The sequence below is a fragment of the Zea mays genome, chromosome 3 (genome assembly GCF_902167145.1).
Source record: "Zea mays cultivar B73 chromosome 3, Zm-B73-REFERENCE-NAM-5.0, whole genome shotgun sequence".
In the NCBI taxonomy this organism is placed as follows: domain Eukaryota; kingdom Viridiplantae; phylum Streptophyta; class Magnoliopsida; order Poales; family Poaceae; genus Zea; species Zea mays.
In genome coordinates, this window is record NC_050098.1 from 109,197,639 (window position 1) to 109,215,663 (window position 18,025).

The following is an 18,025-nucleotide window of genomic DNA, read 5'->3' on the forward strand; positions in this document are numbered from 1 at the left end:
ATTATTGACTTTGTATGTCTGGTACTTTGAGTGCATCGTATGATAGAATGAAATGTAAGTTTCTGAACTACAGTAGATGAAGACTTATATTATGTGTAGGTTATCCTTACTAGTTGGATATTTTTCTTAGTTGAGATGTTGAATGAAGTATAGTGACATGGGTTAAGCAAGTATTGTGTTGTTGTTGGGCTATCAGTGCTCTATGTAGAGTTTTTGGCATTTCTTCGATGAACTATGCTGCACAAGATGTTATTGGCTTCTTTTGGCTTTATTGCTCCATTAGTTCTATAGATTTTCTCCCTTTTGGTGGGGTGCAAGGAATGTTAGATTACATGATTATCTTTTCATGATGGCAAGAATAAGGTTTAGGAAGATTAGGAGTTTTGTTCCAATAGAACTACTTGTTTCATAGTGCTTTAAGGTGAGGTGTTTGATCTTCTTATACATTCGTCGGGTGTAGATGTTTCACCATTTAATTAAAATTAATGGTTGAAGTTGGTAAGGGTTGTGCTTGGTGCATATTACCCCTTCATAAAAGAGTGTTGTCTTAAGACATTGATGTTGATGTATAGCTGCATCCAAATTTGATGGTGTGAAATTGGAGTGTTGATTGCAACTATGACATGCTTTGAGCTTCATTACATGTTGTTTCATGCTTGATGTCAGGTCGTGTAGTTTCCTTAGACAATTAGTCCAAGGTAGAAGTTCTTGTGTTAATTAAGACCAATAATGGACCCATGTTTTGAATTGTGGTGCTATATGGGGTACCTTGGGTGTTTTGCTTGGAGTGGCCGAATTCGAGGTCGAATTCTTTTTAAGGGGGGTAGAGTGTAATATCCCAAAAAAAATGTTGACCAAAAGTTAATCTCTGGTGCGTGGATGAGGTAAAGGGTTGTGGGCCATTGGATGCAAAGATAGAAGTCATCTGAGGCGTCGTTTCTTTCTCCCACAAAAACCCTAGGTGGCCACCCCTTTTTTTTTCCCTTCACCCCCCCTCTTGGCCGCCACCCCCTTTTTCTCCCCCTTGGCTGGACGCCCCCTCCCCCTATGGCAGCCATCCTCTATTGCTTCCTCCCCCAAGATCTCCCCCTACGCAGCAAGGATCGAGAAAAGGAGGGGCACGTTGAATTGAAGAGGAAGAGAGGATCAAGGAGATGTTCTTCCCCATCTCCTCTTGAAGATTTCTTGGGGAAACCCTAGGTATGGATGAGATCCTTGTTCCTCCCTGTAATTATAGGCTTTTGGAGGTTGTGGATCATGGGAATTAAAGGATTAGAGGTTGGATTTGATGTGGGGTTAGATTTTGATCTCGAATTTAGTTTTCTGCAGAATGGCAGATTCGACAGTTTCTGTTCATGCCAGTTTTCCGTGGTCTTAGTGGCCTCAAAAAAATAAAAAGTCTATGTATGAGTCGTAGATAATTTGTAGATCTTTCCGTGGCCGCGAAGAACACCTCAATCGGACATCCGACCAGAAAGTTATTGCAGTTTTACTATAGCAGTTTTTCAGTCTCATAATTCTGTGCAGAATCTGTTCTCTTAAGATTTAGGCAATTTTATCAACAGAATTAAACTGTGGGTTGGTAAAAGAAGTTGTAGATAATTTTATAAGCTTTCCAGATTGTTAAAGAGTGCATTCATATGATTTGTGAAACTCCAGTTATGTTTGTTTTACTGTGGCTGTTCCTGTTTACCTGACAAAAATGAGTGGGTCTGTTCACTGGTGGGTTTCATCTAGTAAATGACCGAATTGGCTCTTCCAACTATGGAGACTTTTGTAGAGGGATAAAAGTTCTTACTTCCAGCGGAATTTCATAATTTTTGGTTCAGCAGTTTTGGAGATATCGAATTTTAAAGTTAACCATACTGCTGTCTAAAACAGATTCAGTCAGTTATCTTATCAGATGTTTTAGAACTTGTAGATGGCAGAATTTAATTATCTATTGAATACTGAAGTTGTAGAGTATTTTGTGTAGATACTCCTAGAGTATTTGTTTGATATCACCGCTGTTTTAATTTTAAAGATACAAAATTAACAAACAGCGTTACTGCTGTATGGCATGTGGTTCAGGGTGGGAGTCTTTCCACTGGGTCTTGGTTTCAAGTGTAGGAGTGTTTTGTTGATTGATGGCAAATGTTTGTGAAATATTTGTACTAAGTTTTATGCCCACTAGCAGGTGGCTACACTCCAGATCATGTCTAGTACATTTCTTCTTCTTCAATGAAGGCAAGTGAATGTAGCGGTGGTTGCTTCCGTTCTGACCTGTTATTTCTATCGCCTACACTCTAATATTCAGAAGTATCAGATTCTTTCATAATTGGACTCTATGGTGATGCTTTACTTGCTTGCATTATACTGATGCTCAATCATATATTGATGATGATTATGATTTGAGTATGACTCATGAGATTAATTCACACCCCTGAAGGTAAATGAAGTATTATTTGAGGTTGGTATTGTATCTGAAGGTAAATGAAGTATTATTTGAGGTTTGTGTTGTATCTGAAGGAAGTGAAGTTTATTGATAAATGTAGCATGCCATATACATTGCATGACTCATTTGCGTATGAAGTTTTGTCGTGACCTATGGTCCGACCGTACCGGTACAACTTAGCATCGTACGTTGCCCGAGAAGGGGTACGATGCGGCTTCATACCCTTAGAGGTATGAAGGCAGAGGACATATGCATTGCATTCATATGCATTCATTGAAGTGATATTTGCAGATGATGTGGTTTTATACCCCCAGAGGTATGAAGATAGAGTACCTACACATTGCATTCCTATGCATACATTGAAGTGATATTTGCAGGTATTGTTGACGCAGGGAAGTGTTATAGAACCTATTGTGGTTGTTCGAGGAAATGAGATGATATTGGTTATAGTGGGACTACTGAGTTCTATATCTACAAGCATTTCTGATTTTTAATTGTGACTCTTTTAAAATGTTGATGAATCAATTTGTGGTTTAAATATCTCGTCAGAACAATTAGCTTGCTGAGATGTTTCATCTCACTCTTGCATTACTCAATGCAGGTGCTTGTTGCTCATCAAGGGGAGTGGGAAGTAGCAGCACATCCACCTTCATTCTCATAATAATGCTGCCCAGACGCAGCCATGATTTAATTAGAAACTTCTTGTCAAAGGATGTTTGTTTTTAACTAGTCGTGCGCACTGATTAATTCAGTTCATGTTGTTATGGTTGTCTTCCCATTGCTAGCAGATTATTAATGTCTTATATGTTTTCTTATCATGATATCTATTTATACTTTGTTGCTTCCCCCATTTATGCAATTCATAAAAGAGATGCTGTCGAAATTTTATATATGAATATTAGATGTGTAGTTTAGTAGCATTCTGGGGTGTTTGTGGATCCCGGGGTGTTACAGTAATCGCTATGTACGTGAGTTTCTAATCCTGGCACGTACATGGTTCGCATATGGTTTGCCTTCCAAAACCAGGTGTGACATAAGTGGTATCAAAGCATTGCTGACTGTAGGACCGCTAACCAAGACTAGAATGGTCTCCCTAAGGACTATAGACCTCTACTCTTACCTTACCTTTAGTTTCATTTAAAAAGTTGGTCATCTTGACCAATTCTATGTTATTACTCATCCTACAAAATTTTCATCTCACTTTGCTTTCTGTTTACTTGTTGGTCATGTAGTTCTACTCTCACTCTTGTGCTTACGATGTATTTTGTAGATAGCCCGTATTAGATGTACTGTACGTAAGTCAGTGATCCCCTTTTGCCGTCTCGCTTGGCGGAGTGCCCACTGTGCCGCACGGTGACAGGTCAGTCTAGTCATATGGAGAGACTGCATTGTCGCCTACATGAGGAGTAGGAGCGCCGATGTCAGGAGCAGGAGCAGCAGGACTCTTCCCCCTCGCCTCAGCAGGAGGTGGAGTCTGGGAGGCAGTCTTCCCCTGCACCACCATAGGGCATCCTGGCTGCTGGAGGAGACCCTGAAGGAGACGATGACGACGACGCCGGTGGCAGTTTGAGCCACATCACGGAGCTCTCGGAGGAGCAGGAGCTAGAGGGATGGATTGCTAGACCCATTACCCGCGACGCCGCTCGCGGGTGTCACTTCCATGACGCTCTCGACACCTTGCTACGTCGGGCCTTCGACCGACACACTTGGTCTATTGAGTACCGTTGTGTAGTCTACCAGCATCATCGTGGGTTATACCCAGACCAGTGGGAGGCTACTTGCTTGGTGCGTCGTTCAGACGATGATCTCCGGGGTGCAGAGGCCTTCTCAGAGCATTACTCTATCACTGAGAGGGATACGGTCGAGGCAGCCATGCAAGATGATGCATGACGTGCACTTTCACAGTATTGCTCGTTGTTCAGTGGGGTAGCTGATGGCCTCGACCTGAAGTACTACCCTCCCCGTTCGACCGGCAGTGCTGGAGGTGTGATTGTCTTGCCCTTTGGTGAGGGCAATCCCAGGCTGAACAGCATGGTCAACCTGGTCGCCGTGCTCAACACCGAGCTGGACCACGCCCTTGACGAGTTGGGCAAGGTTTGGGTGGAGGTTGCGGAATTGCGTGCTGAGCGCGCAGCGCGTCGCTATCAGGATGGTGGTTCTCCCGCTCCTGTCGGGATTCAGCACCCTTACCGCTCGCCGCCCCGTGGTCGCTTTGATTATGACACCCCTGACTGTAGGACTTAGATAGATTTTGAGCCATAGATCGACAGAGTCGGAGTCTGTAATAATGCTTAATCCAGTGTCTTGGTTTTAGCCAGTCTTAGTTAGTGTTAGTTTGTGAAAGGGAAATAGGCTTACACATTTTCCTAATTGATTTTGGTGGTTGAATTGCCCAACACAAATAATTGGACTAACTAGTTTGCTCTAGATTATAAGTTTTATAGGTGCCAAAGGTTCACAACAAACCAATAAAAAGACCAAGAAAGGGTTCAAACAAAGAGAGCAAAAGACTACCGAAGTGTGCCCTGGTCTGGCGCACCGGACTGTTTGGTGTGCCACCGGACAGTGTCTGGTGCACCAGGGAATTCCAGTCTAAACTTGCCACCTTCGGGAATTCTGGGAGGCACTCTGCTATAATTCACCGGACTGTCCGGTGTAGCACCAGACTGTCCGGTGTGCCAGCGGAGTAACGGCTTCACAGCGCCAATGGTCATCTGCAACGAGCAGTTAATGCGCTACAGTGCGCGCAGAAGTCAGAGCAGATCCAGAAGGCGCACCGGACAGTGAACAGTGACTGTCTGGTGCACCACCGGACTGTCCGGTGGCCCAGCTATCAGAAGCTCCAACGGTCAGAACCCAACGGCCGAGTGATGTGGCTGGCGCACCGGACAATGTCCGGTGGCGCACCGGACTGTCCGGTGCGCCATGCGACAGCAGCCTCCACCAACGGCTCCTTTGGTGGTTGGGGCTATAAATACCCCCAACCACCCACCATTCATTGCATCCAAGTTGTCAGCCTTCACACTTCATACAAGAGCTATAGCATTCAATATAAGACACAAACAAGAGATCAAATCCTCTCCCAAGTCCAAAGACAATTTCAATCAAATAGTGACTAGTGAGAGAGAGATACTTGTGTTCATTTGAGCTCTTGCACTTGGATTGCTTTTCTTCTTCCTTCATTCTTGTGTTCAATTCACTTATATTCAAAACAAGAGACACCAAGTTGTGGTGGTCCTTGTAGTGGACTTAGTGTCCCATTTGATTGAAGAGAAAGGCTCACTCGGTCTTGGTGACCATTTGAGAGAGGGAAAGGGTTGAAAGAGACCCGGTCTTTGTGACCACCTCAATGGGGAGTAGGTTTGCAAGAACCAAACCTCGGTAAAACAAATCACCGTGTCATCCGCTCTTATTCGCTTGTGATTTGTTTTCACCCTCTCTTTTGGACTCGCATTTAATTCTAACGCTAACCCGGCTTGTAGTGTGTGCTTAAGTTTATAAATTTCAGATTTGCCTATTCACCCCCCCTCTAGGCGACTTTCAATTGGTATCGGAGCCCGGTACTTCATTAGAGCCTAACCGCTCAAAGTGATGTCAGGAGACCACGCCAAGAAGGAGATGGTGACCGGCGAGAAGCCCGCCACAAGCCATGGGCAGGCTCCATCCGGGGAGTCCGGCAACAAGGTGAAGGGATCCCCTTCATACGACAAGTCACGTCGGAGCGGCGAGAAGAAAAAGAAGATGAAGAAAGTGGTCTACTATGAGACCGACTCTTCATCGCCATCCACCTCCCGCTTCGACACGCCGTCCGTAACTTCTAAGCGCCATGAGCGCAAGAAGTTTAGTAAGATTCCCCTACGCTATCCTCACATTTCCAAACGTACTCCTTTACTTTCTGTCCCATTAGGCAAACCACCCATGTTTGATGGTGAAGATTATAATATGTGGAGTGACAAAATGAGGCACCATCTAACCTCACTCCACACTAGTATTTGAGATGTTGTTGAGATTGGAGTATAGGTACCATCACCGGGGGATGAAAACTATGACTCGGACGAAGTTGCCCAAATTCGGCACTTCAACTCCCAAGCCACCACTATACTCCTCGCCTCTCTAAGTCGAGAGGAGTATAACAAGGTGCAAGGGTTGAAGAGCGCCAAGGAGATTTGGGATGTGCTCAAAACCGCGCACGGAGACAAGGTGATCAAGTTCACCAAGAGGGAAACGATCGAGGGGGAGCTCAGTCGCTTCATGCTTCACCAAGGGGAGGAGCCACAAGCAATGTACAACCGGCTCAAGACATTGGTGAACCAAGTGCACAACCTCGAGAGCACCAAATGGGATGACCATGAAATGGTCAAGGTTATTCTTAGATCACTCGTATTTCTTAACCCTACTCAAGTTCAATTAATTCGTGGTGATCCAAGATATAAACTAATGTCTCCCGAGGAAGTAATAGGAAAATTTGTGAGCTTTGAATTGATGATCAAAGGCTCCAAGAAAATCATCGAGCAAGGCGCCACCTCATCATCCGAGGTGCAACCCGTCGCATTCATGGCAACGGAAGAAGAAAAGAAAGACTCTACACCTAGTAGGGTCCCCATCGACGCCTCCAAGCTCGACAATGAGGAGATGGCGCTCATCATCAAGAGCTTTCGCCAAATCCTCAAGCAAAGGAGGGGGAAAGACTACAAGTCCCGCTCCAAGAAGGTTTGCTACAAATGTGGTAAGCCCGGTCATTTTATCGCTAAATGCCCTTTGTCTAGTGATAGTGACAGGGATAACGACAAGAAGGGAAATAGGAGAGAAAAGAAGAGGTACTACAAGAAGAAGGGCGGCGATGCCCATGTTTGCCGGGAGTGGGACTCCGACGAGAGCTCCACTGACTCCTCCTCCGACAAGGACGCCACCAACATCGCCGTCACCAAAGGACTCCTCTTCCCCAACATCGGCCACAAGTGCCTCATGGAAAAGGACGGCAAAAGGAAGAAGGTAAAATCTAGAGCTTCCACTAAATATGCAACTTCTAGTGATGAGGCTAGCTCTAGTGATGATGAGGATAATTTGCTCACCCTTTTTGCCAACTTGAACATGCAACAAAAAGAAAAATTAAATGAGTTGATTAGTGCTATTCATGAAAAGGATGAACTCTTGGATAGCCAAGAGGACTTCCTAATTAAGGAAAACAAAAAGCATGTTAAAGTTAAAAATGCTTATGCTCTAGAGGTTGAAAAATGCGAAAAATTAACTAGTGAGCTAAGCACTTGTCGTGATGTTATTTTCAACCTTAGAGATGAAAATGCTAAATTAATTGCTAAGGTTGAGAAATTAGATATTTGTGATGATTCAATTGTTAGCCTTAGAAATGATAATGCTAGTTTGACTACTAAGATTGACAATTTGAATGCATCGCTTTCTAGCCTTAAATTTGAGAATGATAAATTAATTGCTAAGGCTAAGGAATTAGATGTTTGCAATGTTTCTATTTCCAATCTTAGAGATGAAAATGACACTTTACATGCTAAGATTGTTGAACTAAATTCTTGCAAACCCTCTACATCCACCGTTGAGCATGTTGCTATATGCACTAGATGTAGAGATGTTAACGTTGATGCTATTCATGATCACATTGCTATGATTAAATAACAAAATGATCATATAGCAAAATTAGATGCTAAAATTGCCGAGCATGAGTTAGAAAATGAAAAATTTAAATTTGCTCGTAGCATGCTTTATAGTGGGAGACGCCCTGGCATTAAGGATGGCATTGGCTTCCAACAGGGAGACAATGTCAAGCTTAATGCCCCTCCTAAAAGATTGTCTAATTTTATCAAGGGCAAAGCTCCCATGCCTCAGGATAACGAGGGTTACATTTTATACCCTGCCGGTTATCCCGAGCACAAAATTAGGAGAATTCACTCTAGGAAGTCTCACTCTGGCTCCCATCATGCTTTTATGTATAAGAGTGAGGCATCTAGTTCTAGGCAATCAACACATGCTAAATTGCGTAAGAAGAAAACTCCTATTGCATCAAATGAACATAACATTTCATTTAAGACTTTTGATGCATCATATGTTTTAACTAACAAATTAGGCAAAGTAGTTGCCAAATATGTTGGGGGCAAACACAAGGGGTCAAAGACTTGTGTTTGGGTACCCAAGGTGCTTGTTTCTAATGTCAAAGGACCCAAGACCGTTTGGGTACCTAAGAACAAGGCCTAAATTTGTTTTGTAGGTTTATGCATCCGGGGGCTCAAGTTGGATCATCGGTAGCGGGTGCACAAACCACATGACAGGGGAGAAAAGGATGTTCTCCTCCTATGAGAAAAACCATGATCCCCAACGAGCCATCACATTCGGGGATGGAAATCAAGGTTTGGTCAAAGGATTGGGTAAAATTGCTATATCACCTGACCACTCTATTTCCACTGTTTTTCTTGTAGATTCTTTAGATTACAATTTGCTTTCCGTTTCTCAATTATGTAAAATGGGCTACAACTGTCTTTTATAGATATAAGTGTTATTGTCTTTAGAAGAAGTGATGATTCAGTAGCATTTAAGGGAGTGTTAGAGGGTCAGCTACACTTAGTTGATTTTAATAGAGCTGAACTCGACACTTGCCTAATTGCTAAGACTAACATGGGTTAGCTCTGGCACCGCTGACTAGCCCTTGTTGGGATGAAGAATCTTCATAAGCTTCTAAAGGGAGAGCACATTTTGGGACTAACCAATGTTCATTTTGAGAAAGACAGGGTTTGTAGCGCATGTCAAGCAGGGAAGCAAATTGGAGCCCATTGTAGCATCCCAAAAATTCAAATCCTGAAATTTTCTCAAACTTGCTCTAAATTCAAAATGAATTTCAAATTTCATTTCAAAATGTTTGTTTGCAAGTTGATATCAACAAGTAAAATATAGTGGTCTATATTCTCTCTAAAATCCTCCTCAAAATATCCTACAAATATTTCCCCTGTGATCACCCTCAAACTCTTTCAGAAATACTGCCCAAATATTCCACCGATATACCTCCAAGTATTTTCTTCCTAAGAAATACCTTCAGAATCATTTTTCAAGCCCCCACAAATATTTTCTTCATAACTTTCCTCATGCTCATACGTATACATATGCCTCCAGTGTCATACGTTGAGCTCTACAAGCTAATTACACTCATATAAGACAAATCCATGCTAATCTCCCACTAATCCTCTCATCCTCCCACTAATCCTCTCATCCCTCCCCCTAATCCCCCCACCATGGCTATAAATAGAGGGGCAAGGGCCTCCTCTCATCCCACCCCAAGCAATTTCATGGCAACTCTCTTCCCCCCCGCACACACCCACTCCATGTTCCACACAAGCACACACTAGCACAAGGATCGTTCGGTCGTTCTTCGATCGTTCGTCCCCCTGTTCTTAGTTTGTTCGTTCGTTCGTCCGATCGTTTGATCGTTTGTCCGATTGTTCATGGTTCGTTCGTCCGTTCGTCTGATCGTTCGTCCATTCGTTCGTCCAAATAATCTTTTTCCTGCCGTTATGCTGCCGAAATTCCGATCGTTCGTTCGTCCGATCGTTTGATCGTTCGTCCGATCGTTCATGGTTCGTTCGTCCATTCGTCCGATCGTTCGATCGTTCGTCCGTTCGTTCATCCAAATAATCTTTTTCCTGCCGTTATGCTGCTGAAATTCCGATCGTTCGTTCGTTCAATCATTCGATCGTTCATCGTTCGTTCATAGTTCCTATCCATCGTTCATCGTTCGTTCATACGAACTATTCACCATCACTATTTACTGTTACTATTTACCGTTACTTTTACCGTTACTATTTACCGTTACTATTTACCATTACTTTTTACCATTACTTTTTACCGTTACTATTCACCGTTACTTTTTACCGTTACTTTTTACCGTTACTATTTACCGTTACTATTTACCGTTACTATTTACCGTTACTTTTTACCGTTACTTTTTACCGTTACTATTTACCGTTACTATTTACCGTTACTTTTTACCGTTACTATTCACCGTTACTATTCATCGATCATCCGATCACCCCAAATTTCAACTACTCATCCATCAGGCTGTCCAGTCCACCTAAGACCAACCAGACCCATATCCCAGTTATACAAACTCCGGTGACTGTGATTTTCCTTCCAGTGGGAACTTCCCATCTGGTCACCCATCCTAGGTTTCTCCAAGTTGAGCACGCTTAACTTGAGATTCCTTCGAACCAGGCTTTCAAACTCAGATTCTAATAATTCTCGTTTCTAAATTCTTATCAAACTATTCCCTATCCAACCATGTCATCCCTTAAGCATGGTTCATATTCCAGAAAACTCCCAAAATACTCTCGTCCCATATTCTGCCTATAACTCTCCTGTTCATACTAAGTCAAACGATTCATTCGTCACTATTCTCACCAACAGTGAACTTCACTGTGCTACACCACATACACCCAGCTATAAATACACCCAGCTACCCTCTCCCTCTCCACACACACTCAACACCCTCAGCCAAGGAAAACACCCCACCCACTCAGTTACTCCGCTCTGCCGGCTACACGCATAGTGTCGCTTCGCCTCCAGTCCACCCTCCTGTTATCGGAGCGTTCGTGCTGTCTCGTGGAGGCCAGATCTGCAAGTCTACGCCAGGCGGTGGAGCCAGAAGCCAGTTCTGCGAGCTCTCCTTCCCCCTTCGCCGGATAAGCACGACAAGCTCACTGGATCCCTTTGATGCATAAATTACCTATGATTTTTCAACCACAACCCTCAGCCTGTTATTTTATGCATGATATGATTTTGAGACAAGTTATTATGGCCACCCAGCCGCTTGCCGCAATCAATCTCTGATATATTTGTTACAAATGATTTAAGGAAAGTTGTGAGTTTTCAAAGAAAATGCTTTTCAAAATGTGTATGATGAAGGGTTTTCACCCTTTTCACCTTGTGAGTGGGATAATCAGGGACTCCCTGGTTTAGGGGAGGGCCTAAGGTGATGGCTCAGCTGGTTTAGGCGTGAGCAGAAGGATTGTCCCCTCGTATAAGGACCGGTTTGTCATCTTTCACTACCTGTACTCATGATAAGTACAACCACTCGAGACTGTGTGGGCAGTCACTCAATCTGAACTCGTACGGTCCAACCCCAGGGTTATGAAGGCTGGGGAGCACCGGGAGGATAAGGAGGGGGAAAGTTTTGTCCGGTTTGGACATGGTGGTGGCCTGACTCCTTCCGGTATAACCGTTAAGGTTAGGACGTGCAAGGGAAGAAAGAGATTCGGATTCGGATCTCATTGATCATGAGATCGCAGAGCCGGAGTAGTGGGTAAAGTGTACACCTCTGCGCAGAGTTTGAAAACCTATTCGAATAGTCCGTGTCCACAGGAATGGACGAGTCTGGTATGGTATGGCAATTAATGTTTGGTTTTCAAAAAGGGTGCGTTTGAGAAAAGTGGTTTTTAAAAGGTTCGGCGGTTGAGCCGTGAGCTATGGTGGACGGGAAGTCCAATAGCTGTTTTTGAAAATGAAAACCAGTGGGAAACTGTTGAGATACCTGGATGGTTTAGTCCAGGGGATTTTGTTATAATACTGAAAAACTTCCTGCTCCTTTTGGAGAGGATGCGCTTTGCAAAAATACAAAATGTTTTTCAAAACAACTCTGCATAAAATATTGTTGTTTCTGCAAAATATCCTGAGCTCCACATATTCCATGCATTATATCTAATTTCCCCATTCCGTGGGTGAAGGTGGGCTGCTGAGTACGTTTGTACTCACCCTTGCTTATTTGTTGTTTTTCAGAAAAAGGAGATCGGGTAAGAGTTACGCCTGTTCCCAACCTTGCCTGTGGCTGTTGGACCGCTGATTTGCTTCACTGCGTATATCGGGCTGCTTCAGCCCCACTCTGATGATATGTCCCGAGTTGTGGACCAACTCTTAAAGTTGTTCGTCACCTTTATAGGTTTGTCGTTAAAGCAGATCTGTAATCATCTGATGTATAAATGTGTTTACTAGCCTCCTGGGACTAGTAATTGTATCACATTTGAGTCCTAGAGGATTGGGGACTCTTCAGGTGGTATCAGAGCTATTAGGTTGGCCACAGGACGTAACCCTTAGCCTGATCCAAAAGTTTTTGAGTCAAAACTATTTTTTTTAAAAAAAAATTCTTGCTCTCATCCCTTCATTTGAAAAATGCTTTCCCCCTTTCCTTCTCTCAGAAGTCAGATGGAGGTTCGCTGCCAAACCAGCTTTTGCCAAAATGAAGATGGTTTCCCCAAGTTGCTGAGAGCATGTACAGTCCGCCTTGGAATCAGGAGCCAGCCAGAGTATGATGGTCGTGAATTCGTCGAGCATGGCACAGAGAAGTGTGTCGTGACTGTATACATTGGATCCAGTCCGCACCATGTGGAATGGAGTGTCACTGCTGATGGTCACAGATTCAAAGACACCCGTCAAGTCGTCGCTCGCAAGGCATTGAGGGCCCTGTGTCAGATCTATGAAGAAGAAGTGGCCGACACACCGCTCAGATTCTTTCCGCCCTTTCAGAGAGACCGTCCAGTTTGGATGGCCAGGATGCGTGCATTGGAAGGTCAGCAGCTGCTTGAGGACGACCCCACAATCGTGTACCTCACTGCATACCTGCTCACCCTGGATGCACAATATGATTTCTTGGCTCGGCACCACCGTCAGATGATTGCTCGAGCAGAAGATGCAGAGAAGCTCAACCGTAAGCTCCATGTGGACCTCACCACAGCTCAAGCCCGTGTAGCTGCCTTGGAAAGTCGTGAAGTCATTGCTGTTGAAGCCCTGAAGCAAGCCAAGGATGAGCACGTCCAGAAGTTGATGGAGGCCTACTTGGTAACCCATAACCAACGTAGAGCCCCGCGGATCCAAGAGCCCGCTCCATCCAACCCAGTCCAACCCATGAGAGTTGAAGACCCCCCCGATTCTTGAAGGTCACCCGGTCTCTACCAGAGGAGAAAAGAAGGCTTGGGAACTCCCAGAAGGAGCCATAGTCTTGGAAGGAATTCCAGTCTTCCCTCAGGCTATGAATAAGCAAGAGCACTCTGAGTCCTCCCAAGATCCACTGCCAGAGTTGTTTGAGCCCCTCACCTTGAAGAAGATTCCAGCACCGTCCCGTGAGATCAAAGAAGAAGCTGCAAGCACCCCACCAGCACCGCCGCCCTCTGAGGAGCTACAAGAGCCAGTCGCGCTTGAAGAAGAGTTCAACCCCGTGTTGCCATCTCAGTTGCCGCCAGAAGAAGTCATCAACATCAACTCCCTCTTGACCCATCCAAGAGATATCTCAGATTGAAGTTGTGAGCCAGCCTTGCCACAAGAGAAGCTGCCAGATCTGAGTTAGTTATGCCCAGTCCTCTGCATGCATTGGGTAGTGAAGTTTTTCTTCACTTTGGCTAGAGCCCTACGTGTATGAGAGGTAATCGTGTAGACTCGTTTTTGCAAAACTCTAATTGTGTGGCCCCCTAGGGCATTTCAAAATGAATTTCGCTTGATGTTTTCTTCCCTTTTGAGTGCATATGTGATGCTTTAACGTTAGTGCTCATAAGTCGCATTTCAGCATAGTTTTCAGTTCAGGAGCTGAGCAATAGTAGTTATGCTTAGCCCCCGAATCCAAGTAGTTCGTGATTTGGAAAAACTCTATTCTTCCCTTATTCAAAACATTTGATTTGTTTGTGCTTATCATTGCTGAACTTATGTGTTTTTTTCTTTTTAAAAAAGGTTTTCTCTAAAAACATAAATCACAAATTAGATCTAATCCTCACCTTATGCTTCCATTCTCATCTTAACCCATCTCAAGAGAAAAGCACCTTACCCAAGAAGATACCGGAAGCTTACCCTTGAAGCCTGGAACAAGCTACAGAAGAAACCAGTCCAGCCGCTCAGTCAAAAGGACCGACCGTGAGAATCAAAGCACTGCCCCTGAGTCAAAGTAAACAGGAAAAGAGGACAGAAGGAGTTATTACCATGCAGAGAGGCAAATATTCTTGGAACCAGAGACCACAAACATCAGGGTCATTGACCCCACCACTCACCCGTGCTCCCCGCACGCGTGCCCCGCCTCCATGCGCACTACCACCGCCCCATGCCCTTTTTGCAGCGCACCCACCGCCGCCATTACCACCAGCAACGCCATCCCCCCTCCATCGAACTTGTTACCTTGTGTCACCTGCTCCATCACCATTACTCCGCAACCGGACACCCCCGCTCGCCTATAAAACCCCCCACCAGCTCCCTCAACTCCCATCTCGCTCAAAGCAAAGCACACTCCAGATAAATCCCCTCTGTCATAATCGAAGCAACCCCATTTCCCACTCCCTCGCCCCTAAGCTCACAATGCTTGGTGATTCTTGGGTTGAAGACTGTTGTACATGGTTCAACATCTTCGGTTTCCTCCAATGTATGATGGTAATACTCTTTGATAGAATCCTCCAGTGGGAAGAGCAAAGAGAAAGAAAGGGTCAGTGAAAAGAAGATAGTGAAGAGAAGATGAGAAGAAGGTTCTCCCAAAATCAACCCTGTGTCAGTCATTTCTCCGCAGCCTGCTCAAGCAGCAACAACAGAAGAAGGTTACGTAACACCCTTGTTATGAGGTACTTCAAGGAGTTCAAATCCCCAAGATTCAAGAGTTCTACCCTCATTCTTTTTAAGTGGGGTAGTATTCCAATAAGGTTCCTGCTATGGAGAAAAAGAAGGCCTGTAGCAAGCTTGTCGAGGACCAGATCATTGAAGCATATAAGTTTCTGGATGAGAAGTGGTCACCCAAGTTCCGTTGATGAAGCACCAGAAGACCAATCAAGGAAGGAATCCATGTGGGAGTTCGCAAGAGAAAGGTTTGCGTGTTGGCATCAATGCTTCCTCAATAAGCTAGCTGCCAAGCGAAACCTAGAAGCCTGAAGATGATCTTTGAGTAGCCAGAATCAGTGTTTGCAATCGGCAACCAGATGCTCCTCAAAGGCCAGATTTTGTTGAAGCTCTATCTTCTCGAAGAGTTGCAAAGTGAAGATATGTAGCTGAAGTAAAGCTATACCCATAACCCTTCTAAGCCGAATCTCGAGGACGAGATTCCTTTTAAGTGGGGTAGATTTGTAGCATCCCAAAAATTCAAATCCTGAAATTTTCTCAAACTTGCTCTAAATTCAAAATGAATTTCAAATTTCATTTCAAAATGTTTGTTTGCAAGTTGATATCAACAAGTAAAATATAGTGGTCTATATTCTCTCTAAAATCCTCCTCAAAATATCCTACAAATATTTCCCCTATGATCACCCTCAAACTATTTCAGAAATACTGCCCAAATATTCCACCGATATACCTCCAAGTATTTTCTTCCTAAGAAATACCTTTAGAATCATTTTTCAAGCCCCCACAAATATTTTCTTCATAACTTTCCTCATGCTCATACGTATATGTATGCCTCCGGTGTCATACGTTGAGCTCTACAAGCTAATTACACTCATATAAGACAAATCCATGCTAATCTCCCACTAATCCTCTCATCCTCCCACTAATCCTCTCATCCCTCCCCCTAATCCCCCCACCATGGCTATAAATAGAGGGGCAAGGGCCTCCTCTCATCCCACCCCAAGCCATTTCATGGCAACTCTCTCCCCCCCCCCGCACACACCCACTCCATGTTCCACACAAGCACACACTAGCACAAGGATCATTCGGTCGTTCTTCGATCGTTCGTCCCCCTGTTCTTAGTTTGTTCGTTCGTTCGTCCGATCGTTCATGGTTCGTTCGTCCGTTCGTCCGATCATTTGATCGTTCGTCCGTTCGTTCGTCCAAATAATCTTTTTCCTGCCGTTATGCTGCCGAAATTCCGTTCGTTCGTTCGTCCGATCGTTTGATCGTTCGTCCGATCGTTCATGGTCCGTTCGTCCGTTCGTCCGATCGTTCGATCGTTCGTCCGTTCGTTCGTCCAAATAATCTTTTTTCTGCCGTTATGCTGCCGAAATTCCGATCGTTCGTTCGTTCGATCATTCGATCGTTCATCGTTCGTTCATAGTTCCTATCCATCGTTCATCGTTCGTTCATACGACTATTCACCATCACTATTTACTGTTACTATTTACCGCTACTTTTACCGTTACTATTTATCGTTACTATTACCGTTATTTTTTACCGTTACTATTCACCGTTACTTTTTACCGTTACTATTTACCGTTACTTTTTACCGTTACTATTTACCGTTACTTTTTACCGTTACTTTTTACCGTTACTATTTACCGTTACTATTCACCGTTACTATTCATCGATCATCCGATCACCCCAAATTTCAACTACTCATCCATCAGGCTGTCCAGTCCACCTAAGACCAGCCAGACCCATATCCCAGTTATACAAACTCCGGTGACTGTGATTTTCCTTCCATTGGGAACTTCCCATCTGGTCACCCATCCTAGGTTTCTCCAAGTTGAGCACGCTTAACTTGAGATTCCTTCGAACCAGGCTTCCAAACTCAGATTCCAATAATTCTCGTTTCTAAATTCTTATCAAACTATTCCCTATCCAACCATGTCATCCCTTAAGCATGGTTCATATTCCAGAAAACTCCCAAAATACTCTCGTCCCATATTCTGCCTATAACTCTTCTGTTCATACTAAGTCAGACGATTCATTCGTCACTATTCTCACCAACAGTGAACTTCACTGTGCTACACCACATACACCCAGCTATAAATACACCCAACTACCCTCTCCCTCTCCACACACACTCAACACCCTCAGCCAAGGAAAACACCCCACCCACTCAGTTACTCCGCTCTGCCGGCTACACGCATAGTGTCGCTTCGCCTCCAGTCCACCCTCCTGTTATCGGAGAGTTCGTGCTGTCTCGTGGAGGCCAGATCTGCAAGTCTACGCCAGGCGGTGGAGCCAGAAGCCAGTTCCGCGAGCTCTCCTTCCCCCTTCGCCGGATAAGCACGACAAGCTCACTGGATCCCTTTGATGCATAAATTACCTATGATTTTTAACCACAACCCTTAGCCTGTTATTTTATGCATGATATGATTTTGAGACAAGTTATTATGGCCACCCAGCCGCTTGCCGCAATCAATCTCTGATATATTTGTTACAAATGATTTGAGGAAAGGTGTGAGTTTTCAAAGAAAATGCTTTTCAAAATGTGTATGATGAAGGGTTTTCACCCTTATCACCTTGTGAGTGGGATAATCAGGGACTCCCTGGTTTAGGGGAGGGCCTAAGGTGATGGCTCAGCTGGTTTAGGCGTGAGCAGAAGGATTGTCCCCTCGTATAAGGACCGGTTTGTCATCTTTCACTACCTGTACTTATGATAAGTACAACCACTCGAGACTGTGTGGGCAGTCACTCAATCTGAACTCGTACGGTCCAACCCCAGGGTTATGAAGGCTGGGGAGCACCGGGAGGATAAGGAGGGGGAAAGTTTTGTCCGGTTTGGACATGGTGGTGGCCTGACTCCTTCCGGTATAACCGTTAAGGTTAGGACGTGCAAGGGAAGAAAGAGATTCGGATTCGGATCTCATTGATCATGAGATCGCAGAGCCGGACTAGTGGGTAAAGTGTACACCTCTACGCAGAGTTTGAAAACCTATTCGAATAGTC